Here is a 20,529-nt window from a genome sequence, read left to right as displayed (position 1 = left end):
ACATCCTACTTGAAGGTGAACAAAAGCTGCCACCATGACAAGCACACTAAAGGACGTTCTGGAAGTCTCAGCCCAGAGGTCAGGGGTCATTAAGCCAGTAGGTCAGCTCCCGATTTTAAGGCGAGTTATGTAGGTATATGACCAGTGCCTGATTGGCCCTGTCCTTGCAGGCTTTCTCTTCACATTCAACCTCCAAGGCAGTCAGAGCCACTCTCCAAATAAGTAGCATTTTCACTGAAGAAAAGAGCATCCCAAATGCCTCAGTGGGTTGGGCGTCTACTCTTGGTTTCGGCTCAGGTCGCGATCTCGCGGTTTGAGGGATCGAGCCCTACATCGGGGAGCACAGAGCCCGTGCAGAGCCTCCTTGGGATTCTCTCTCTCCCTCTCTCTCTGCCCCTCCCCTTGACTTGCGTGTTCTCTCTCTCAATAAATAAACATTAAGAAAAAGAAAAAGAAAATAGCGTCCTAAACTAAATCCTCAAAATTGCTGTCAGCACCACATCAGTTAATACCCAGAAACGTCTGAAGAGAATATGTGTTTGTAGTAACCCTGGGGTGCAGTCTTCTCACTTAAATTTTCTTTAACCGATGAAACTCTCATCACGCTCAAGGTAATTTCATAACGAGGAACTTTCTTCTGTCCTTGGCTGTTGTTGATAAAAGCCGAAGGCAGCCATCGTAGAGACCCGCGGTGCCCTGTTGCCCCTGTAGTAAATCAGCCGACGACCCAATTGTCCTGTGCCGGCGAAGTGCAGAGAAAACAGAGAAGAGAGAAAATGATGGAGAGGAAAACGCTTTGCAGATCCCGTCTACATGTGCTTTAAGCTGTGATCCTGCTCGTATGATTGAGGAATAAAGTTTGTAACAAAGCTCAAGTCTCCATCGTGGTTGACAGGGGGGGATGTCACTAACTAGTCTTCGATGTTCTTTCACAAGATGGCATTTCATATCTTTGCTGCTGCTGTGGTTCTCGGGTGACTAGAAAAGAACAGGGAGATGAATCTTACATATTTTCAGCAGGAAAACAGTTCCTGGGATGTAATTACCCACAATGCCCTCTATGACGAGTCTGGGTCTGTGTGTTCAATTAATTATAAAAACATAGATGAGACCAACAAAAATACTGTACAGAAATTAAAAACAAACACTGTCCCATCAGTAAAGTGTTGTGGAGATTATGAAAAACATACCTCTGTCAAGAATGTGGAAAACAGGGAGTGGCCTTGAAATAACATTTCTTTTTTTTTTTTTTTTTGAAGGCTCTAGGAAAATCAAAAGCATATTGAGCTTTGGATCAGGGCTCACGGCAAAGGGGGTGGTTGACAAGATTATTTCTTCTTGGCAATCCTAGGAGAGGGATTAGTTAATTGAATCTGTGGTTTTTAGATTTAGTTGGTGCTTCTGGCATGGCTGCTGCATGGGCAAGGTTCTTGGGTCCATTTTCCTGCTGGGTCCTATGCCCAGTTCTCCAGGAGGAGAAGGAAAGATTCTGCAGTCCATCAGCGCCCCGGCCTGTTGAGACAGCTGGATGCAAGGAGACATGTATTTATTTGAGCAGTCGGAAACTTAGATGTCACTGGGTACCAGGAGAAAAGTTTCTTTTTCTGTAGATGGCAGTCCTGTACAAATATCTCCAATGGAAAAGTCAGGGTGGAGAAAAGAGCAGGGGTGGCATAGATATGTGTGTATATGTATACACACACACAAGACAGAGGACGGTGGAAAACTCAATGATTTCCTTCTTACATCTAATTTTAAATCTTTAACACTTTTAGGACACCCGGGCGACTCAGTCGGTTGAGCGTCCGACTCTTGATTTCAGCTCAGGTCACGATCCCAGGGCTGTGGGGGTAAAGCCATGCATGCATTGGGTTCCACGCTGAGTGTGGAGCCTACTTGGGATTCTCTCTCTCTCTCTCTCTCTCTCTCTCTCTGCCCCTCTCCCCCACTCATGCTCCCTCTCTCTCTCTAAAAAAGTAAAAATAAAGTTTAACACTTTTACAAAATGATTAAACTTCCTAAAATTGACTCTCACAAGATTCCCACGTCGAAGGGGTGTCACTGAAGTCATAGGAATGATATCTCAAAGGGAACAGGCTATAAATCTTGTTTCCAACCCCCTACCCCATGCCCCTCAGCACAGCCAGTTGTTAATTTTTATACTGAGTGTGGGCAAGTTTGGCTCTTCTTATCCCTAGTTTATAATGAGGGCATTTATGACCCAAATAACTTCTTTCCTTAAGTAAGATTACTGTGCCCAGTCTATTTCTCTAAGAAACCCAAAACAAACGGATGTTGACAGTTCCCTGGAGAACACAGAGGCTTAACATTGAATGGTGACAAGCTATGCTGATTCTTCCCACCCTAAATGTCCCAAATGTGAAGTTACAAGTCTGTGGTCAGGGGTGGGGGGTGGGGGGTGGCGGTGCCGTGCTGATGATTGAAAGAGTGCACACCATCAACACACACATTTCAGTTGAACAACTGTCCGACCTCTAAATGCCTGGACGACAGCATAAAAGTCAGGTGGCCCGGACTAGGTCTTAATTTCCTCATTAATAAAGTAACAGAGCTGGGACAATCTCAAAAATGGCATCTTCCCCTTCCTCCAGATCTACGGATGAAAATTCTTTTTTTTTTTTCCCCCTTCGAAAGTTAAGGCTTATGTATATTTTTTAGAATAGCCTAATGTTCTAGCACATCTGTATTTATGAATTATATACTTCAACTGATCTTTAAAAGGCTAAATCGAAACTCACGATTCTATAAAAAAAAAACATATTTACAATGGTTTAAAAATATGAATAGTCAATGAGCATCCTTGTTGCATCCAAATTCTTGGGTAAGTCTGAGAGATGCGAAAATTATATTCTTACAGCTAGTTCATAATTCTCGCCATCAGCATGTTCTTTACATAGGTGTGAACAACTGTCTCCCCCAAGCCAGACAGCTTTCTACATGTCCAAAAGACTCCCACAACCAAAGACAAAAATAAATTAATAAGTAAACAACCAGAAAGCAAAACGGAGAAAAGCCAACGATCCACATTCTTGCCTCTTACATCACACGAAGACAAAATTATGCCTTCAGATGTTTCCTTTTAGAATTCAGACATTTCAACTGTTTTGTGTATGATCACTGCAGCCGCTGGCCACTGGGGAGAAAGAGGAACAGGAAAACTGGTTTGTCTCCAGCTTACCTCTTCCAAGGGAAATTCCAGCAGGGCACCCAGGACAATCTCAGCAAGAAGCAAGCTTTACTTGATTCTTTCCTCTTTTCTGCCTTCCCCACATTCTCTGCTTTACTCCAGAAAACGCAGGGTGCGTCATAGTGTCTTTTTGAGCTGGCCATGTAGAAAATTCAGAGAAAATTGTAAGACCTTGGATTTGGTTCCAGTGTGGCCAGTCAGTAGTCATGCGATTTGGGGCAAAGATCCCTGGGACTCGGTTTCCCCATCTGTGAAAGGAAAGGTAAAAATCCCTGAATGGTCTCCAACGTCTCATTCAGCTCCCCCATCATATGGCCATGACTCATTGTCGATAAGCGTTTGCTAAGTTTCTCGGAGATGTGTCGTACTTGTTTGCAGAACCAGAACCTTCCAGGAAGGCTAGAAGAAAAGGATCCTGACATCATGTTATCTAAGACTCAGTTTGGAGAAGTTTTGGGTCTATCTCTTCCTCTCAATAATTAAAAATCTTTAGAGATAATTACCATTTAAAGTTAATGGTGGAACTAGTTTGGAGTTAATTAAGAAGGAAACATATTGGCCCTAAGTACTTACTCATTCTGAGATGACTAAGGTTTTAAATATTTAACTTGTAAATATTGTGATTCAGACAAACATAACTCTACGAACAAGGAAATTGAGATCAAAATCCAGGAACACCATGCTGCGGTTGGCTCGTGTTATAGAGGGTACAACCTCGTGAGCACATACCCCTTGTTTGGGGCAAGAGATTACAGCTAAGGATACGCGGCTTTGAGCGGCACTAACCTGTTCCCTCAGATGGTGCACCACTATTTGTTCCTTCCTTTCCTCTTTCAAGACTCTGTATTGCTACCCGAGTATGACAAAAACCTCACTCCGTGAGGCACGACTGGGACTCATCCTGTGCCGATTTTCAATGTATTGCCTCCCAGCTCCAAATTCACCCTTAACCACCTGCTCTGGGGAAACTCAAGAGCCCTTAAAAATGTTCTCCTTGGCCAGCTAGCGTAATAGCAAGCTCCGTGCATAGAGGGCGCCAGAGAGACACTGCAGGAGGAAGGTGTTTTGCTTTCTGGTTCTGGCTCTTGCACCCCACGGGACTTTTCAAGCACCCGGTTCCAGGGGTGCCCGTGGCTTGCCCAATGCACAGCCCCTGCCATCTATGTGGCCAGCAGCACCCGGTAGCCAGATCCCAGTAGCCTGAGCTTACTCTGCTCAGTAGCCAGGGCAATTTTGGGATGGAATACCTCCAGTGAGACGTTGCTACGTGAGGTACTGTAAAGGCACCCTAAAAGGCAGATTACTGGCAAGTTCCTCAGGTGTGGCACCACAGCGACTTGCCTGCCGTCCAGTGAGCCGAGACAGTGGTCTCTCCCACAAAATGGATCTCAGCCCTGATGGTGGGCTGGGTAGATGGGGGCTCTTCCTTGGGTTGTCTACACCAGCCCCAGGGACAGTGGCTCCTCCTTAGCCTTACTTATACTTCTTATATTTGCTACTCCTATATTCCTCAGAGTTCTATTTATCCATTAGCAGCCAATCCCCCATTATCCCAATACTATCTGGTAGTGAATAACTCTTTATATTCAACTTTTCTGGTTCAAATTACTGTAGTTTCCTTATCCTGATTGGACCTCGAGTGATACATATCCCAGGGTGAAAATGTATATATATTTATGGAGAGAGAGAGAGAGAAAGAAAGAGGGGAGAGAGAAGGAAGGAGAGAGGGAGAGAGATGCGTTAACCTGAAACAAATATGGTTACATCCATTGTTCATTTATTAATGGTGGTTTTGGTGTAACTCTCTTTGGTCTGCTATGGCTATGTATTGGCTTACTAGAGCTTCCATGAAAGAATACTCCAGACTGAGGGCTTAAATAACGGAAATTTATTTCTCACAGTTCTGGAGGCCAGAAGCACGAGATCTGGGTGTCGGCACGGTTGGCTTCTTCCAAAAACCCTCTTCTGGGCTTGCAGATGGCCGCCATCTTGCTGTGTCTTCACACGGCCTTTCCTCTGTGTGAGCACATTCCTGGTGTCTCTTTATGTGGCCACATTTCTTCCTCTTAGGAGAGCATCCGTCAGATTGGATTCGGGCCCACCCTAACAGCCTCATTTTCACTTAATCGCCTCTTGAAAGGCCCTATCTTCAAAGACCGTCACATTCTGAGGTACTGGGGAGTGGGACTTTTGAATTTCATGAATTCTCGGGGGGGACACAACTCAACCCATATTATTACTAGCTCTTATCTTCTGATGTTGGTATTCGAGATCACGCAGAAGTAACTCTGTGGCAGCAGGAAAATCCTAAGACTCGGCTTTGGAAGACGTGATCCGAGGCCCAGGTTCTGTTATTTAGCAGCTGCCAAGTTGTTTAACCTCTTGCATCTCAGTGCTCTCATCCATTAAATGGGTTGAAAGGGCCATAATGGGGCTTCAATGAGATCATGCAAAGGGAAGTGCTCTAGAATCTACGAAAGACTATAAAAAGGGAGACATTCCTTGGTAGGTGTATAGACTCACACATTTTAAAGCTCTCCATTACATTTCATACTTTCTACTTATTAAAAGGCAGTTGCCAACCTATTAAACCGTTGTTCAGTATAAATGATTTGTGTAGCCATAAAGTCTCTTTGGCTTATTTATTAGACACAAGAAACATTTCTCCAGCCCCACAACTGTCTCTGTTCGTGCCAGGTAGCGTTAATTAAACCAAAATTTTGAATTAATTATTATATCATCTATTTGTTTTTTTTCATGCTCTGCCGAAGTAATAAGCAATAAATGTTTAAAGCCTCATGAACTCATCTGACTTGCCCTTAGTTTTTGAAAAACATAGAAATTATATGGCCCTTAGAATGACAGCCAGCAAATTTTTTGGCAATTAACAATATTCACTAAGAGAGGGGTAGGAAAGAAACTATGGCCTGGTTTTCATCTCACTCAGCATCACATTTCTCCCCATGCCGCAGTGACTATGTGCTTGTGGCCAGCTTCACAGGGGGGAACTGAGGCACCTGGTATCACCAGTTCGTTGAGGTCCTGAAGAGAAAGAAAACTCTCATCTACTGAGAAGTTTAATATACAAAAGTCACATCGTACAAATTTCCTTTCATCTCTCCGACATTTCTAGAAAGTAAATATTATTATAAACGCCATCTTACAGATAAGGAAACTGAGGCTCAGGGAGGGCTAGTAACTTGTCCAGAGTCACGTGGCTCTGAGATCAGAGATCAGAAGGAAGCCGTGCCTGATCTGTCACCTTGGGTCTTATCACCTCCTTTGTTAGCTGAAATTTATTTACAATGGTCTCGATCTGCATTGCCGTCAGCAATGTAATTGTCATGGAGTGAAAAGCAATTAGCAGTTGAACCTAACACAGCTTCAATTAATAAGATTATCCTGTGATTACTTAGTGAGGAGTTCTCAAGCTATATCACCGATAATGAGAGTTAAGTGCTGGGTGTAAAATAATTTTTTTTTTTTGGCAAATATTCAACCAGATGCTGTAATAGTACCAATTGGCCATTTGCCGCGTGTGCATATATAATCACTATCTACGGTGATTTGTATTCTGTGGCCTTTTTACTTTCTCTTTGCCATCTGGGTATGCATTGACTTAATCTGTAGAGCAAGTTATGTTCACGTCTTTATCTAGTAAAAGAAAGGGCATTTATGGCAGATAACTACTTGTTTTCCTTTTTAATTTTCATGTCGGATTTAGCAACTGAAAATCAGCATGATTTTATTTATTTATTTATTTATTTATTTATTTATTTTTAATGTAGACCTTTTCGTGTTTGTGCTCGATCTTTAAGAGACCTAGAGCTTAGCCCTCCATAAGCTACGCTTTGGAATCTTGTTGAATAATCTGGAAGACAGATCTCATTTCAAAAGGAAAACAGAAAAAAAAAAAAAAGATCAAATCAAACTTTACTGAAATTGAAAAGACAAGTCACGAGGCTCAAAGGAGGAATGAACGAGAGGGCTGCTTTAATAGCAGGAGGGCGGAAATGACATCAGTTAAGTAGGACCATTCATGGGGAACCCCCCTCCTTTGAGGTGTCTCTCTTGGCCTTCTTCCTTATGAGGCTCTGCAGTGCAATTATTTCAGTATTAGATTTTACCCCCTACTGGATAAGTGCCTTGGGATCCGGAATTGAATTACCCGTCTTTATCTCCTCTCCTCTCCTTCAACACGTCTCTGCTGCATTATGTATGGATCATCACCTCTCTGACTGGACTACTACAGTGACTTCTTGAAGAGCTCCCTGCCTCCGGTCTCCTCAGCATCAACTCCTGTCCACAATGCGATGTGATCCCACTCTGATGCTAGATTACTCCCCAGGTACCATCCAAATGCCTTTGCGGACTCCGAAGGCCTTGGGAAACTTGGCCCACACCAAATACTTGGTCAGCCATGTTTCCCACACCGATTCTTTCCCTGACCCCACCCCCTGCAGCTCTATGAAGGAAATAAACAGGACGATAAGATACTGAGGATCATGTGGTGGGGTGGCCAGGACTCCTTTAGACTGAATGATCAGAGGCCTCTCTGAGGAAGTGACATCATGTTAGAATGTGTTGAAGTTGACCATGCGGAGAAGTGGGAAGGAACACAGGGAGGTCCAAATAGAAAGACCCTGTGATAAGACACAGTTGACCTTTTAAAAGGACATAATGGAGACAAGTACTTCCATACTTCACAGACCTACCTGGAGCGTGGTGAGGACGGGGGAGATGCAGGAAACACCTGCAGATTAGGCAGGAGGAAGGTTCTGGAGAAGCCTTTCTGCCTTGTCAAAAGGGGCAAACGTAAGCCTTTGAAGGTATCTGCGGTATCCGTGATTTTGAAAAGATCATAGAACGAAATGGAGGGGACTCCACCTCCAAACTACTGTTTTGCCAAGTTGCCTGTCTGAATACCGTCTGTGTACAGATGAGGGATTATTTATGACTCAGTGAGTTGCTAGAAGGACCACAATATCTTTGTTTGGGTCTGCATTTTCAAGCCTCCATGGAATAGGCTAGCATCGTTCCTGATGGTCCAGGTTTAACGTTCTGTTGGTGCATCGTTTGAGACTCTTAACCAGCCACGTGTGTTACCATCTGAAGATATTTGGCACAGCATTATTTATATCAGCTTCTAATCCATTGTGGCCATTAGGTGATATTTTCACAGCAGAATCACACATTTTTCTACATTTCCCAATTTAATCTACGTAGTTGTTTTCTTTCTCACGTTGGGCCGTAAGGACTTATTCTCTTTGATTCTGATGACATTTCTCGGGATATTTAGAAATTTGCATACTGGCTGCAAACAGCTCAGGATCACTTCAGAGAAGTGTTTCTCTGTGGAATTAAAAATGCTACCGATTAAGTAGTCCCAGGAGTGGGGTGGACTCTGGGCTTTCCCCAGTAGTTTGATAGGTTTCTTCTCAGTTTGGACAGAAACTATAGTTAGCAAGCCATCAACTTTAGTCTGTTTCTTTACAGTGAGACTATCCCTGGGTTTGGGGACAGACCTCCGATTTGCAAGGACGCTGGAAATTCTGAGGTATGTGCCCCCACAGCTCTAAAATTATATCTTAGACACAAGCGGCCCATTTTTAAGGCGAACACAACCACATTTGTGGCATTTGGATCCAGCAGGGAAAATGAAAATCTTGTGTTTGTCAGCAGCGAGGCCACGATGCCCAGGCCCCAAGTTTAAACATCCAGGAATCACCCAGTGGTTTGCTTTTATTGTTCATAAAGTCAGCAGAGACAAACCACCTGAGTAGTTCCAGATGCCGGATCAACAAGGCTGTGCTTCACAGACCTACATGTAGAAAGTGAATTTATAGACCCAAGAAGAGGCTGAGAGGATTGTGCTGTTTCAGGATAGAGAGGTACTTTCATTCTGAAAACGGAGTGAAACACAGGACGGGCAGCCTGGCGGATGGCAGGTGGAGGGCAGTCTCACCTCTGTTAGGCCACTTGAGGCTTCGAGCGGGGATCCATCCACTTCTGCCCTCTTTGTGAAGTAAGAAATCCCAGCAGCCCGCTGCCCAACTCAAGAGGACTGGACTGTTTTAAGATAGCAAGTCTCTGTTAAATTGTAACACAGTCACGTGAGGGCACCACGCAAAGAAACACTTCTCCACGTTGACTCAAACGCTTCTCTCCACGTTGACTCAAATGCAGGACAACAGAGAACCAGAACTGGGGCTCGTGGCCATTGAAGTGGGCTCCATTTGCTGGTAGTTTTGGCAGTGAAGCCTACCATTGTTCTAGGCACCTTGCTTTGTGAGTTGGCCACACGAGGTAACATTATACGGTGGCAAGGAACATGACTTGCCTGGGCCTGGGGCCAGGAGGTTGGAATTTGTTGCCATAAATCTTGAAACTGTTGAAGGTGTCTCGTGTTCAAGTTTATCTGGCACAGCCCAAACAGCGAAAGTTCTGATAGCCAAAATGCCTACATGGCCATAATACATAACCTTACTGAGTGGTGAAGAATTTTTATGGCTATTGGCAAGAATCCAAACAAAGACTCAACTGTATCTCCACAAGATGTTCCAGTGGAGCGGCCCCAGTTATCCAAGGAAGATCGGCCCATAAATCTGGGGTTGGGATACTAACATTACTCCGTGTCCTGAATATTACGTTGCAGTGGCCGGGAGATGGAAACATCTATCTTATTGGCACACAGCGCCGCTCCGCTCTCAATCGATGAGCCATCCCGGTGACCATCCAGCCCCATGCATTTTGTGCAGTAGCTTCTGCCTAACCTTCACGGAGAGGTGATTATGTGTCAAGTATGGCAGTAAGTGGGCTTCAAACATTATCTCCTTTAAGCCTCCCAGGTGTTATGACGGAGGTGCTCCTGACAGACGGGACCCGAAAGCCCAGAGCAGCTGAGCAGTTAAGCAAATCGCACAGGGTCACAAAGCACCGGAGCCCCATTCCGACGGGCCCCAGGGACTCGACCAGCATGACGTCTTCCACACTTAAGCCCTCTTTCGGTGAGGCTAGAAAACTTTAAAAAAAAAAAAAAAAAATCCTGACCCTTCTGAAGTGTTAAAAACACGCAAAAATGTATCATGAATAATGAGTGGCAGGAATACTCACGCAGCCTCCCGCCAAGGTTGAGAAATATAATATTGCTGGTCCTGTTAGACCCCAATGCCTGCCCTGCTCCTTCACCCACAGGGTACTTCCTGCCCCGAACTAGACACTCTGCACTCCCATGTGCCTGCTTTACACTCTGACTACATCAGTGTGCGTCCTTAAGCAACGTAGACGGCATAATTTGACCCGTCTGCGCGAAAGGTATGTTGCGTCCTCCTTGTTCTTTTGCAACGTCCTGCGCTCAGGGATGCAGTTGTGGGATTCATCCGTGTTGGTGTGTGTGCCCGTAGCCTTATTCGCTTTCATTGGATGAGGACGCACTCGTTATAAGTTTCTCCTCCTATGAGGGACGTCTTCCCAGCAAGGACGCCGATGGCCTTCACAACCAACCACCTTCAGTGTGGAGCAGGATTGGTACCGATGTTTTCATTTTCCTGATAAAGAGTCTGAAGATCCGTTCAATGCTGTCCCCGAGGCCTCTGTCTTAGTTTGGGCTGCTATAATGACACCATGCATCCTGCGTGGCTAACAAACAGCAGACAGTTATATATCACAATTCCGGACTCTGGGAGTCTGAGATCGGGGCACCAGCACGGTCAGGTTTCGTTCCTCCCTATTGTCCTCACATGGCGGAGACCAGAAGAAAGCTCCCTGGGGTCTCTTTTATAAGAGCACACATCCCCTACGCCAGGGCCCCAGCCTCCTGAGCCAGTCACCTCCCAAAGGCCCCGCCTCCTAAGGCCAACACGTGTGAACTCAGTTCTTCTGACTCATGGTCTGAGGCTTTCTCTTCCACTGGACTTTGGCCTTCTGGGATGGCGTTCTAGAAGTCTGTGCTAGAGCCCCGTCTGCCAGGGCCTTTTCTGGCCATCCTTTGGTCTTCTAGTTTTCATTTTATGGCTAGAACAACTTGACAGCCTCTTGGCTGTAGCTCTTGAAGGAGGCGGAGGGTGAAGGCAGCATCCAGTACTCTGCTCATCGCTTCCTGCATCCGTAGGTCACGGTAGTTAGAAAGCAAAAGAGGTGAAGAGAGTGCCTTTCCTCAAATAGGTCTGGGGCAGAGTTTTCCCTTTTATTTTTATTTGTAGAAGACTCTTGAAGGTGTGTGTGTGTGTGTGTGTGTGTTGGCTGAAAGGCCCTACAGAGCGTTTGTAGGTGGTTACAAGCACTCACACCTTGCCAAGGGCATGGGATTGAGAAAGCAGTTACCTTTTGCCATGAGGTTTAATACTTGATTTGGGGGGACTTGCAAACTTACAAATTGAAAAACAATAAGAAGGGACTACAAGCCAGAAGGTATCATTTAGGTCTCGGTTTTGAAGAGGTTCATTAATAAAACTAAAAGCCAGTTTTTTTGTTTTTTGGTTTTGTCTTGTTGTTGTTGTTGTTGTTGTTGTTTTGTTTATTGGTGTTTTTTTTTTTTTTTTGCCAGTAACCTCCTTTCCTGGCATCCTTGGCAATTAGCATCATTTAGCCTCAGAAAGATTATTGTCTTGCTTTCCATAGAAAGCACTTCTAGAGGGATAAAGTTGATTACTTGGGGGAGGAGGGATACATTCTTTAATGTTTAATTAGTTGAAACTTGAGCAAACTGGTAAAATCCAAATAAGATTGTCAGTCGGTAGCTAGTATTGTACCAATGTCCATTTTCTGGTGTTCATATTGTGCTATTGTCATGCAAGATGTCATTGGGGGAAGCCGGGTGTAGGGCACTTCACCTAGGAGCCAGGCAAACCCTTATCAGTGGGCCTCTTATAGCTCAGGATAAACAAGGAATGGGAATTTTGCAACAATGTTTCGCAGCCGGTAAATTTGCGGGAGGTTCAGCTTAGTGCTTACAAAAGCATCTTAAGAAGTTTATGATCACCCAACTCTGTTAGTACACACTAGAGATGTGGTTCAGTTCCTAGGTGTTCTGTGCTCCCACGGGTCTTAGTTAGCTGTGGCACCGATGGCATTCTGGAACGGACAATTCTTTCCTGAAGGCGCTGTCCTGCATGATAGATGTTTAGTGACATCGTGATTTCTACCCACTAGATGCCAATAGCACCCTGAATCCCGCTCCCCGCCCCCTCCCCGCAAGTTGTGACAACTAAAAATGTCTCTAGGGGCACCTGGGTGGCTCAGTTGGTTAAGCGCCTGACTCTTGATTTCGCCTCTTGATGTCAAGATCTCACAGCTCGTGAGTTCGAGCCCTGCATTGGGCTCTGTGCTGACAGTGCTGAGCCTGCAGGGGATTCTCTCCCTCTCTGCTTGTGTGCTATCTCTCTCTCTTTCAAAATAAATACATAAACTTGAAAAATATATCTCTAGACATTGTTAATTGTCCCCAGAGGGAGCAAAATTGCCCCTGCTTGAGAATCTCTGCTATGCTTAGAAAGCAAACCGTTTGTTTCTACTTTCAAAGGAAAATAACATTTACTGATTTTATAGATTACAGTGACCCTCCCACTCTCTCCCATTTACGCTTCCCACGCATCTTTCCACTGGCCTTAGACCACACATTCCTGGAGGAGAGATGCTGGATTTTTTTGTTTTTTTTTTTTAATATACAGTTTCATCCATTCTTCAGCGCCTTGGACATTTGCAGCAGCATTGAAATAGAAATGCTTCGACCCTTAAAAGACTCTCTGAAGCAGATATTTCAGAAGGAGAAAGGAACCTACGGCCCCCAAAGAGCAGAGTATACACAGAGCTGGCAGTACTGAGTATCATACAGAGTAATAATTTCACATGTGAAGGTAATTCATTACATTAAAACATTCACTGGCTTTAGTTTATTTAAGCCTCTGGGACTAACACAGCACATTTCTAAATATTATGGGTTTTGTAAAGGTGCATGACGAATAAGCAGACTGCCAGTGTGCTGGGAAAGTGATAAAAATCAGCGCTAAGCTTACTCACGGCTTTCTTTGGAGTGTATATTTATGTGGTGATGTCAGCACGGTATCCTGCGGATGGCTAAAGGTCACGTTCTGTGTTCATCTGCACAGGATTTAGAAACTCTCGAACGGCCTTGCGAGAGAAAAATGGCCAGCTGAGTCAGAGCACGGCTGCCCCCATCCCGGTGCCTGTCGCCCCACCGCAAAAGAACTGAACAAAGAAATCCGTCTTGAAACGAACTCAAAACCGCAGCAGCTCCGTCTTTTGCCACATGAGTTATGTGAGTGATTGAGGCTGGCTCCAGTGTCAAGCGGTGTATGTTGCCTTAATGTATTTACTTAACCCAGGACTGCCGCGGAGAAGGCAAACGCACCTCGGCACCCGAAGGTCCGTCCGTGACAAAGAGAACATTCAGACCAGATCCAGGGCAACAAACACATCAGGAACCCTGGGAAGGGAAAGATGTTGCAAGTACAGCACAATGCTGGGCTTTATTCCCCATGTGGAGGCAGGCTGTAGCCAGCCAACCTGTGCACCGTTGCTCTCTGATGGCAGGCCTGCGGGGAGAGGGGACTCCAGCCGGGCTGCGCGGAGCCCCGATGGGGGCCAGCCCAGGCCATCAGCGGCCTTGTGTTTCCTTTTAGGGGCCCAGGATCGGCTGGGTGCAGCTCGGTGGCTGCTGCACAGAAAGAATCTTAAAAGCCTGTCACCCACAGTCTGGTCCATAAGCTCAGGCAGCAATCCGGCCCCGCCCACCGGGTCCCCGCCCACCGGGGGCCCCGCCCACCGAGTCCCCGCTCACCTAGTCCCCGCCCACTGGGTCCCCGCCCACCGAGTCCCCGCCCACCGGGTCCCCATCCACCGAGGCCCCGCCCACCGAGTCCCCATCCACTGAGGCCCCACCCACCGGGTCCCCGCCCACCGAGGGCCCCGCCCACCGAGTCCCCGCCCACTGGGTCCCCATCCACCGAGGCCCCGCCCACCGAGTCCCCACCCCCCCCCACCCCCCCCACCCCCCCCCCCCCCCCCCGTCCTCCCCATCCACCGAGTCCCCGCCCACCGGGTCCCCGCCCACCGGGTCCCCGCCCACCGAGTCCTCGCCCAGGTGAACCTCACTCACGCGGATGGGGACACTGATGACCGCGAACACTGCCTTCATGTATCAAGTCCTCCGAGTGTGGTGACTGCAGATGACGCACTCACTGGGCCTGTGGAGGATTCGGCTAATCCGAGGTAAAGCGGTCCGTTTGTTTTTTTTCTTGGTAGATTTGACATCCGGGAGGCAGGTGGATGGCTTTGGGCGAAGGTGGAGAGTCTCTGCCGCCAAGCGAGGTGGCCTCGTCTTTCCGCCAAATGCAACTGAGACACCCCTCACGGAAGTTAACTCTGCGGCCGGGAATCTTTCCAGGGCAAATGACAGAAACGCAAAGCGGGCTAACTTCAACGAAAAATGGCTATCACACATCGCCGTGCCGGGCACCGTTCTAATTCGCTCCTGCAATAACGTCCTCGATCTGCAATAACAACTCAGTGTCGCGAGGCTATCAGATGCCCCTTTTAGAGATAAAGAATCTGAGGCACGAAGAAATGAAGCAACCGGGCTTGGAGCCACAGAGTTCTTCGGTGACCGAGCTGGTGCAGCCCGTGGGGAAATGGATCACCGCAGGGGAACCGGCGAGGCTACTGGAGTCAGAGCTCTTTCTCCCTTCTGCACGCGTCCTATCTGCTCTTGTCCCTGCTTCTCTCTGAAAGCTGGTCTCCTTCCCTCCTGCGGCAAGAAGGTCCTCTGTAAGCTCTGGGGAGCGTGGCTGCTTGCAGTCCCAGCCGAGCACCCCAGGGGAGTCGTAAGCTTCTTCCTCCCGGGATTTCTGTACGGAGGCCTTGCTGGGCGCGGTGGGGAGCACGTGAGTTTGCCCATGATCTGGCCAAGCCTAGGTCACTGGCTCCTGTGGAAGGTGATAGCACTGTAATGGCCCCAGTTCTGCTCCCTTCCCTGTATCTGTGCCCTTTTCCATGTGACTTTGCAGTTCTCTCCACAACGAACCCGCGTCTCGGTTGCTCAGGGCTGAGTGTGGCCATGTGACTGCTCTGGCCAATGGGATGACATGTGCTGAGGTTGGACAAAGAACTCCCGCGCCTGGGCTTCCACTCCTGGGGCTCTGTTGTGCCTCGAGAACTTGCTGGGCTGGCATCCTGGAGGCCGAGAGACCCGTGGAGCAGAGCCCAGATGCCCCAGTGGCCCCTGCGACAGCCAGGCGGCCCCCCTTGGCTGGGGAGAGGACCAGCCAAGACCGGAAGCACTGCTCAGCTGAGCCCAGTCTAAATCATCAACCAGCGAGCTAACACAACGCGCTTACGCCTCTGCGTTTCTGCCTTGGATTGTTGCCTGGCGGTCTTCACAGTGGAGATGGGGCATGCTGGCTGAGGCCCACCAGGAGAGGCAGAGAAAAGGGGGCGCTCTTACCAGACAGAGGGCCCAAGGAAAGCATTCTGGACTAATGGGAGAACAGCTCTGTAATCCCCCAAGTTTACTTTTTCTGTTGTTTTTAGGGATCTTGTTGAGGACATTATCGCTATGCTACCTGGAGTCTCTTTGTGATAAACCATGTGCATTTCTCTTAGATTTAAAATCCAAAGGCTTTGATTTTCTTAAGTACTATTTTCCCTTATGAATAATGCACATTTGTTAACTGAATAGATTTCCCTTTTTACCTTGACCTCCAGGAAGCTTAGGGCCAAAATTCTGGCCCAATATTAGTAAATGGTTGGTCCTGAAAAAATGCTTGTTGTTATAGGAAACTTCCCTCCTTTTTCACCTCGCCGTTTGCCTCTTTTCCTTTCTCTTGATTTAAAAAGAAAAAACTCTCCCTCTCTCTTTCGTTGTGTATTTTTTCTTTTATTAAACTGCTTCAAATTCATTTGGGGATGAACAGTGATACAAACTTATAATGAATCAAAGTTGGCCAGCAGTTCAGGAAGAATACAAAATTTGTGGTTGTAGTAACTTTGGTATCATGAACATTGTGGTTTCACATTAAACTGGATTTTTTAAAAAATAAATAAGATCTCATAATAAGGGAAATGAACATTAAAATTACAGTGAGTTTAGGGGCACTTGGGTGGCTCAGTTAGTTAACTGTCCGACTTTGGCTCAGGTCATAATGTCACAGTCCATGAGTTTGAGCCCCACGTCGGGCTCTGTGCTGACAGCTCAGAGCCTAGCGCCTCCTTCAGATTCTGTGTCTCCTTCTCTCTCTGCCCCTCCCCCTCTCGTGCTCTGTCTGTCTCTGTCTCTCTCTCTCTCTTTCAAAAATAAACATTAAAAAATATTAAAACAAACAAAAAAACCCAACATTACAATGAGTTTAAGACAGATCAAAATTTGGATGACCCATCTTGACAGGAGGAGTGCTAATCGGGACGACTTGTATGGCAAGCGACAATCCCACAATGTCTTCTCAAAACGTGTATGTCCCTTGGTCCAGGGCTTCTAGGAATTTATTTTAATTAATTTCATTTATTAAAATTAACCAATTTTACACCAAAATTTAAAAGCTGAAATAAATGTATTTAAATTTCACATTTAGGAATTTATCTTTCTAGATATGCAAAAAGATATATTTATAAGGATATTCACTGCGGCTCTGTGAGTGATAAAACAAATGTTTGGAAACCGCCCAAATGTGCCTTAAGGGGGAACTGTTTAAAATACGGTATAATCAGGGCGCCTGGGTGGCTCGGTCGGTTAAGTGTCCGACTTCGGCTCAGGTCATGATCTCACGGTCCGTGAGTTCGAGCCCCGCATCGGGCTCTGTGCTGACCGCTCAGAGCCTGGAGCCTGTTTCAGATTCTGTGTCTCCCTCTCTCTGCCCCTCCCCTGTTCATGCTCTGTCTCTCTCTGTCTCAAAAATAAATAAATGTTAAAAAAAAAATTAAAAAAATAAAAAATAAAAATAAATAAAAAATAAAATACAGTATAATCCATTTAATGTAACAATTAAGCAACCATTTAAAAATGAGAATATTATCAGGTGCCTGGGTGGCTCAGTCGGTTGAGCCGGCTTCTGCTCAGGTCATGATCTCAAGGTCTGTGAGTTCAAGCCCCACGTCGGGCATTGTGCTGACAGCTCAGAGCCTGGAGCCTGCTTTGGATTCTGTGTCTCCCTCTCTCTCTGCCCCTCCCCTGCTTGCGCTCTGTCTCTCTCTCTCAACAATAAATAAACATTAAAATAAACAAATAAAAATAAAAATGAGAATATTATCTATGTGATAACGCTAAAAGGTCTTTAGGCTTTAACATTAAAGGGGTGCCTGGGTGGCTCAGTTGGTTAAGCATTTGGCTCAGGTCATGATCCCAGGCTCGTGGGATTGAGCCCCATGTCGGGCTGTGTGCTGAATGCGGAGCCTGCTTAAGATTCTCTCTCTGCCCCTCCCCTGCTCATTCGCATGCTCTCTCTCTCTCTCTCTCTCTCTCTCTCTCTGAAAAACAGGATTTGACATTAAATAAGCAAAGCAAAGTGTAGAACGCTGTGTATGGTACACACTTTGGGGGGTGCAGGTGGATGCAGGTATACATAAAAGCCTACATGTATATGCTTGTGTATGCGCAGAATATCTCTGGACGGACCCTCAAGGAAACTGGAGACCACTGCTCGTTCTAGGGATGACAGCGAGGTGGCTGGAGCCAAAGGTCGGAGATTTACTTTTAATTTTACACCTTTTGTGATTTTAGAATTTTGTGCCATATTTTATGAAATCTAGTTTAAAAAAAATGATGGGGGAGAAAATGAGTTCTCACTGGTTCATTGCATAAAGAATGACCACAATTGCTTCTTAATGTGAGGGAAGAAAATGAATCTAACCCCTCAAGCAGCTGTCCGTAGTAAAGCAATTGCGCCATTTATTAAATGATAGTTCAATGATCCGAAGGAATTAATTAGTACTCGTGCCCCCAAAAGCACGGCTGCAGCCCGTGGAACACAGATTTATATATAGCACCCATTGTTACAGACACCGTATCAACTCAACCAAATTTGCTGAGGGCCTCTCATCAGCCAAGTCTTTTGTCAGGAGCTGGAAACAAAAATACCCATAAGACTTTGTCTTTGTTCTTGAGATAGTCACATAAATGGCTAATACACTGTGATGAATTCTAGGACGCTTGAAGGCAGGAGTCATTGGGGTTGTCTTTGTATCTGCAGCATCTAGCATGTAGCAGACACTTCCAGAATGTTTGTGGAACGCATGAATGAATGAGTTAATCAAGTAATGAAATTCTGCATTGCGTATGGACAAAGGAGACAACTCTAGGGAGGGAAGCAACTTAAGAAGTGATAAACTGGGTCGTGAAGAATTACCCAAATCCACAGCCTCGTTACCCAGCACTAAGACTATCACAAAAGGTGTCCACGCAGAGGGTTGTCCATTACTGACATGAGCTATTATTGAATAGGTCGGCAGGCGAGCAATTCCTGGTTTTCTGGAAGAACATGCCCTGTGGGGCCAGAAACACTTGTGTTAAAAACCAAAATTCGCCACTTTCCCCGGAAGACCATGGGCAACTCAACCTTTCTGAGCCTTCGCCTTTTCATTTATAAATTGGAAATAATCTTACCAAACGTACAGGTTAATTGTGAATGTTTGGGATCGCGGATTCATTTATTCACTTATTGAAGAAACAGCGAGCCATGAGTAGGTGCCTGGCACTGTGTTTGTATGTACAAAGTTGAGCCCGGCAGGGAAACCCAATAGATATTAATGCATGGAACCTGTTGCACTACCGATATTGTTTGGTAATAGGTCATTCCTTCCACTCCGTGATCAGGAGGAATTAGGAAAGAGTAACTGCGCACTTCTGTTAGTGTGAAATGAATGGAAGGGAACTTCATAAAGAAGATGAAGGTGAGTAGAAGGATAAATCCACTCGTGGCTTAATAAGTTCAGAGAGGATTCTGACTCTCATTAGCAGAGACCACAGGGCCTTTTGGCAGGAATCTCCTGTTACTGGTGTAGGATGTCTGAAGTTTTTTGAAAACGTCAGTGGAGATCACCAAAGGAAAAATTAAGAAAAGTAGAACTGGGAGAAGCTGATCATCCCCAGTAGCCCCCACCCAGCTTCTAGACCCTAGGCTTCCTGCTGTCTTCACTTGGCTGAGGAGAGAAGGGCTTTCACTCACTCTGCTCCAAGGAGGCTATGAGGACCAACAGGTCAAGCAATTTGCTGACTTTTGTGGGGAGTTGGGGTGTGTGGTGGAGAGTGGCTAGAATAACAAGGGAAGTGGGGACACTGTTGGAGAAGAGCAGGTGTTCTGGAAGAGACAGAGGAGAGGTGTCTAACAGGCACTCCCTACCAGCCATGGGAAGGCCTCCAAGAGGAAATCCTGAAGCTCTGGTTGGTGAGAACCTTCTCCGTGAATAGAGGCAAGACAGTAGGCCAGAGGGCTCAATGTCTGATTTAGTCCAAACCCCCACCCCCAACCAATATTATAGGTTTCGAAGGGTTGCTATAGACATTGAATAATGACCTGTCTGAAACTTCTGTTTCATATTTCTTTGGGAAATATGAAATAACTGGTAACAATCAACATTGAGGGCAAGAATCTCTGTGCCCATGAAGATGTCTCCAGATGGGCTACGTGCTGCAAGGAGGCCCATACACAGATGCCCTTCAGGGCTGAGATGCTCTTGTGGGCCACAGAGGAGGGACTTCTCACAGGGGCAGTGATGGCAGAAAGCCAGCATGGTGACCTAGCCTCTGCCTCGTTTTGCAATCTTCTCTCCTCCCTCTGTCCCCTTCCATGCTCCCTCTGTCCCCTTCCATGCGATGCTGTGGCCCCAGCATACATTTCCCTTCTCACTCTTGCACCTTCTTCATAAGGCTGCTTCTGTCTTAAACAGTTTTGCCAACTCCTCTGTGTTCTTCGAAGTTCAGATTGGGATTATCCTTCCAGAAGTCAACTTTGGTCATCCTTTCTTTCACCTGCCCATGCCCACCAACCCATGCCGGCTCCCCACTGTCCCAAGTAGTATATACCTTACCGTAGAGTCCTCAAGTTCCTTCCTTCTCTGACTCCTCCTCCACTGGGCTGTGGGCTTGAATATAGATAATGGGTCTTGTATCGTCACATCCCCAGAACCCGTGGCAGTATTTGGCACGTAGTAGGGACCCCAAAAGTGGTTAGGTTGACTGAACTAGTTACTGAATGAGTTTTGAAAATGCACCCACTAGGGGAAAATGATCATTTTTGATCAAAAATTTTTTTCAAGGAGTTTAAATTGAGGTGATAGACCAGAGTCCACACTTCACCTCTTGCAGGATGGAAATG

General features: G+C 46.2%; 1 long non-coding RNA gene across 1 annotated transcript in view; it reads right to left on the bottom strand.

The window, feature by feature from the left end:
• Positions 1-803: 803 nt before the first annotated feature.
• LOC109272989 (uncharacterized) overlaps positions 804-20,529 on the bottom strand; it is a 61,251-nt gene continuing 41,525 nt past the window's right edge. Inside the window, exons 3-4 of the long non-coding RNA XR_002082690.2 lie at positions 3,200-3,456; positions 804-978 (exon numbers count right to left, since the gene is read on the bottom strand). This is a non-coding gene — a long non-coding RNA (uncharacterized LOC109272989). The remainder of the gene's footprint in view (positions 979-3,199; positions 3,457-20,529) is intronic.

This window comes from Panthera pardus, unplaced genomic scaffold, assembly GCF_024362965.1.
Source record: "Panthera pardus isolate Hobbes unplaced genomic scaffold, ASM2436296v1 HiC_scaffold_22, whole genome shotgun sequence".
Classification (NCBI taxonomy): Eukaryota; Metazoa; Chordata; class Mammalia; order Carnivora; family Felidae; genus Panthera; species Panthera pardus.
The sequence above is the reverse complement of the archived record's forward strand: the minus strand, read 5'-3'. Positions and strand labels throughout refer to the sequence as shown.